Raw genomic sequence first — 6,285 nt, 5'->3', positions numbered from 1 at the left:
CCCCTGCTGGGTTTTACATAGAATGCAGGTTTAAGACACTTCCACTTCAGCTTCACTTCACAGATTAATTTCATTAATTACAAACTGTCGGTGCTCATCAGGCGTTTGGTTGTGGAGCGTTATGGCTGCTGTCACATTTATCAGGAAAATAAAACTCAGAGTAGCGTGTCATTCCTTTCTATGTATTTTTTCGTGCAGTCATTTGTGATTTCGCTGTCGCGTCTCTTGAGAAGCACATTCTGACATCCGTTATTTTGCTCTGTAACGACATCCCGAACCAGTCACACGGCAGAAAGTCGTTCAGCGGTGCCTCAGCCTGGTTGTTTCTGTTTGATTGTTGTGCTGTCAAGTTGCTTTCAGCCTGTATTTGTGTCCCAGAGTGGCTGTCGGAGCTAATGACTGCATCACTGCCGGCCCAAACTGCCCATTAGGCCTCCAAGGTGAGCGGAAGCAGGGATTTTTTTTTTTTAATAATGCTCTCCCTGCTGCTGTGGCCTAAAAAGCCGCCTCTGATGTTCTGCATGAGAGACAAATCCCATTTACGTCCCCCGGCAGTGGGCCCGGATCCCCCCGGCTTACAGTCCACACTGACACCCGTCCAATAATCACCTTAGCTCTGGCTGAGCGGGCGCGGTCATGGCCGGCACCGCACCGCGAGGCTCTGCGGTCCGGAGATGAGTAAATATTCAGTGATAAGGTTAAAGAGATTATCCAGCAAATGACTTATTTCATATAAGTGCCTTCTTTAAAGTCACAGCGAAATGTCACTGAGACTTTTAGTTGCTCCATTAGTGGCGAGATGTCGGGTGGTCAGTCGGTCTGCACTGCAGGAAACGCCACGGGTCTGATTTACCTGCGATACTGTTTTTATACACCTGAAGCGCCGCTTCTCACGGCCGATACGATTCACTTTATAACTGTAGTTTTTACTCACCTGAGGCTAAGAAGAGATCTAGTGAACAAAGTGATTTAATATTTTATATCTCTGATCGAACTGACATCACTACACTGTAAAGAAGACAGGTTAAGAAATAATAAAATAATCTTGTTGAGATAATTTACTTAAAACTTAAATCTTTGAGTTTAAGAAACAAAACATTTGTTCAAAATATTAAGTTTTTAACTTTTTTCTAACAATCTTTGAAATACAGATTTTTGTTTTTGTTTCCAAAACTTAAAAATTCTAATTTATTTTTAAATTATCATTAAATGATTAATGTTTCATTTAAAATGTTTGACTTTAAATTAAATAATGTAATGGAGACAGCTGCCGTAAAGCTTTTACAGTTTATCGTTAACAACAAAAACAAATTAATTATTTTTTCTATTAAAAAAACGTCACCGTCAAACTTTAGCTTTCAGTCGTTCTGCATAAGAATCCAAAATAATTTATCGGCTATATCAATCCTGACAATTCAATTTAATATATTGTCCCCTAATATCAGCCAGATATCAGATAATTTATCGGCCTCAATAACTGAAGTTCATGGCTACTCTCCAAACTCACAAAAACGTCTTTACGAGTCTTATAATATATTCTCCGTCCCTGGAAACACACAAATATGAGGAAGCAAACAGCTCTTCTGTTTCATGGGAGACACACATTCATGCTTCCTATAGGATGAACTCTTTCTATTTTTTGGGACACACTTTGAACTTTCCTGTAACGCCACCTTCAGGCCGACATTAGATAAAATATCTCTTTATCAATCTGTTCTCCAGAGGATGAACCCTTTACCCAAACTGTACTGTGACTGTACACTGTGAGCTCCTCTGCTGGGGCTCTAAGATTAGCTAAATCATCAGTTGTTTAAAAACCTCCGTGTTGTGTGGTTTGATGAACACCGCAGCCTCTAGGGGGCGCCACCAGGGCCCTTCAACCTGCCGTTTCCTCCCAGCAGCGTGCGTTCAAGCCCCGGCCCACCGAACCGTCAGATCTCCATCTGCAGACGCCGCTCGCCCTTAATGACTGCACTCATCGGGAAAAATCAATCTGCTGCCGCCTCTGGGCCTTCTAATGGAAAAACAAACGTCTCTTTCATATTGATAATGGGATTCTGTAATTAGAGCTTCAGTTGTGCGGCGGGCAGACACAAACACAAAGAGGACGGAGTTGACTTGTTTATCTGGGAGTGGGTTGTGTTCAGTGTGATGCTGTCCAGCCTTTTTTTCCGTCTGGGAGACAAATAGGAGACTTTTATCTGGATAAAAGCTCTGCAGAGGCTGAACTCTCGGCAATGACGCAGAGGACTGTCCTGCTGGTAATTATGGGTAATCTGCAGGAAGAGTCTCACTGACACGGAGAGGGAAAGTCCATTTCTGAGGCCACCTCGTACTTATCGAAGCAGGTGGAAGTGAACTTTGGGTCCCGGTCAGACCGTGACATTTACTGAAACATCCTGGAGCTCTGGCCTTTTACATTCTCCAGAACATGAAGGCGACTTCTCGTCTGTCCCCGACTTTAAAGGACACTTCCACTGTGAGACGACGCTCACAGAGATTTACTATGGAAGCCCATTTCTGCCAGAAATAGAACAATGTAAAGGTTAGGGATGACTCAAATAAAAATACTGTGATTTAAATATAGAGATGCTTAATATCTAACATGTACATAGAAACTTACGACGGAGTATTAGGGCCATACTAAAAAATAAATAAATAAATAGATAAATAGATAAAATGTTGGAAATGTTGGAAATTACGAGAATAAAGTCGTAATATTATGAGAACTGTCAGCCTGTTGGTTGAGCTGCTCACGTCAGATCTTGATAACTCTATCGAAGCTTTTTCTCATTAAAACGACTTTTTTTCTTGTATTATTCCGAACTTCCCGACTTCTTTGTAATCCCTCCCCCCCACAAACAAAAAACACTTCCAGGGAGCACTCAGGAGCTCAGCGCCTTACGTGAACAACGAACGAAGTCGCACGAGCAAAATAATCCTTGACCGCCTCGTCTGTGAACAGTTTCTGTGTCAGCTCAGCAGTGAAGACTCCCATGATCCCACGCTACTTAACACCATCAAACTTTGTCTTTTGTTATTGTTTTGATGTGAGAGACCCCCTAGTGGCAGAAATGACATACTGTGCGTTTAATCAAAACTCTAATTAGTGACTGCCTGTCAAACGGCAACCTGAACGCAGCAGTGTCAGCCGCTCTTCCTCACCCTCCTCTTCCACGGTGCCACAGCTCTCACTCTCTTGAGGCTGCATCAAACTTATTTGTAGGTCAGGGCTTTTATTCGGCTCCTGCAAAGCCCAGAACTGCTGCCGCGGCAGAAGTGGAGCTGGTTTGGGGGGAAATCTCACAGCGGCCGGCTGTAATCAGCGCCCCCCTCCGCCCCCCCGCCGCCTCGCTGCATTCTCCCCTGTGGATTTATCGGTCCTGAAAAAGCTTCGGAACGCCAACATTAGTCACCGGCTGAGTCCAGCCCAGAGACCCAGAAATTCAATTCTAGCAGTCGGAGCAAAAGCACACCACAATGTCTCCGCTTGATAGTGGCTGATACGCTGACCTGAGGTCTGCTCCGGGGCACCGTATTTGATATTTATACCTCCTGTATCTGGCTCATCTGAATAATTTGGAAGAGGTTAGGGAAGTTTGGGTTTGTTGAAGTGCTGACAGATCTCAGAGGAGCTGCCTTTAAAGAGGCCGACACGGAGCGCCGCTCTTTAACTCCAGCGCTCATATAAAAGCAGGAGCTCTTATTTCTGTGGCTGTCGCAGTCTAATAACTCCCAATAAGTGTTTGTTTATGATAACCTGTCTGCTCTACTGCCACCGCTTGTTACCGAGCTGCTTCTGCATATCGGGCGCCGGCATGAATAACAATGGCGGGAGAGAGATGTGCTGCATTAACTCGTTTGTCACTGTGTCGACAATATTAATGCCTTTTCTGCAGACTTGATAAAGACTAGTTTCCCCCCAGCGGAGCTCACTTTAATGTGCTGGAGTGCACTTGTCACCGCGTCATAAACAAAGCCACAGAGGGGCCGGCAGCTCGCGCACAACGGCCCCGGTCAGACCGCTAAACACCGAGAACCAGAGAGAGAGAGAGGAATGTCTCTACAGATATCTCTCATGCTCATTCTCTTCATGTTTTCATCCGCTCGTCATTATTTTTGTTTTGGTCTGCATTAATGAGTTTCGATACAATAGGAGCTGAGTTTCTCTTCCTCCTCACGCTCCACTGTAGCAGAAACAAATGAGAAAGTCACATTTAGGCTTTTGATGTGGCGAGACAGCGAGCAGAAACAAGTGAAGAATTTAAAAAAGTCACAGTGTAAAGATTAGTAGTATTAGTAGAAAGTATTGTGACAGATATTGATTCAGGTAGGATTAGTGTGCATTACATGGTAAGGACGCTTTGGGAATGAGACTAAACTATCTTCAAGCCTCCAACCCAAAGCCTCTTTCTATCTTTCTTTGCTCTGATTGGTTGTTTTCGTTCGGCCCATTAGAAGGAGCCAGAGGAACCTGATATTTGTTTTAGATTATCTGTCTCATGAACTGTCAGGATATTGTGAAAGTTTCAGCAAATATGATAAAAGATCATTTTTATAAACATTTTTACCAATCGCAGCTTTAAATCTGGAGAACAAGACTCTTTTCTTATAATGTTTGTCACATTTGAACTTTTATCAAAAAACTGCATCTTGTGTGTTTTGCATATTGGGCTCGACCACATTGAGATTTCGATAATATTTCCATTAACTGTGCAGCCCTAGTCTTGTACAGAGCTCAACCATAGGCTGAACGTAGTCTCTGTGACGTTGTGAAGCTCAGTGTGGGTTTTGATTATTAGCCATAATGTCATGACCACCCACGACACTGCCCCGGTTCTTTGAGCGCCCAGTCCAGAGTCACGGAATAGGACGGTTTAGTTAGCTGCATGCTTACCAGCTACAGTATCTATGGCTTTATTTCAATCAGGAAACTCACTGAAAGTTGAAACCGAAGATTTTCTCTGTAAAATATGATCCAGTTTCACTAAAATCAGTGAAATAAAGTTATTAAAGTTGTGCTTTTTGCTTGTTTCACACAGAGGATGAACTCAGGCTGCGTGAAGGACCAGTATTGGATAAATAAAGATGTACTTGAAGAATGAATCATACAAAGATGCTGTAGTGGAGTCTCAGTCGGAGAATATAGAGCCACATACGAGCAGAATCCTGTTTAAAGTCTACAATCTGTCCATTAATGGATTGGCTGATTAATTAACCAGTTACTGCGTTGTCAGTTGATTTAAAGTTTACGTTATTTATCTTCCTTCAGCTTCTGGACTGTTTCCTGTAATAATTGTACAAACCTAATAATTGTAACTTGAATAAATATTTTTGTGTTTTTTGGCATTTGTTCAAATTAAAAAAGCAATTTGATGTTTAATGTGCTTAAAAAACAACTTAGATTTTAAAGTGTAGAAGAAAATAATTGTTAGTTTTTAATTCTAAAGCTGCTGTGAGAGCTGCAAGTTGTCCGTGCTGAGATAGAAGTTCTTACCTGTCAGCAGTTAAGATGGATTTTTAATCAAAACCCGAGACAGAAAATGTAGTTTGGGGCAGTCTTCCCGTTAAAAGCCGGTATGTTATAATCTGGACATTTAGCTAACAAGGTGAAAAAAGAATTTTCATTTCACCGTGACTTTGATGTGGGACCTGCTGTGTCAGCCGCCATCGTTTAAACGCACCACTAGGAAACAAGGTCGTTTTAGTGCGAGCGCCGCGGGGGCTCCGAGGTGTCGGCACAGAAACGAGTCGACTGTAAAACGGAGCGGAAACCTTGAAGCTCAGCATCGAGCTTCCTCTGATGATACACTTGTTCTCTGTGAGGGGAATTATGCGGCGGGGCTGTATGGAAGTGTAATGGCAATATGTTCACGTCAGGATGGATTGTTATGCTAGAATAGATTTTCTGCTCCGGCGCTAGAGTTTCCTCCCTCCAGCACATGGTGGGTAACTGATGTCTTACAAAGCCCAGCGGAGGCAGATCACCGTGTTTAATAGGACGTAACGTACACTGAGGCCTTTGTTTGAGGAGGCTGTGTGTGTGTGTGTGTGTGTGTGATGTTGCTTACAGCCACAGCCGTTTACTGGTTTCTGGTTTCTATTAAAGATATCTAACATTAAACAGTGTATAAACTCTATGTTCTGTATGTAGTTGAGTTCTTACATTATCCCAAATGTTTCCAACAATGTTCAAACTCAGAGAAATCTGTCATTTTATTCAGGTAACGCTGCGTTTCACCGGTCGCCTGTCGATGGCGTCATATCCCCTTTGTGCCTGCGTCA

Source organism: Morone saxatilis, unplaced genomic scaffold (genome assembly GCF_004916995.1).
Source record: "Morone saxatilis isolate NCDOM2014 unplaced genomic scaffold, NCSU_SB_2.0 Contig2, whole genome shotgun sequence".
NCBI classification, from domain to species: Eukaryota; Metazoa; Chordata; class Actinopteri; family Moronidae; genus Morone; species Morone saxatilis.
This window is presented reverse-complemented; position numbering follows the sequence as displayed.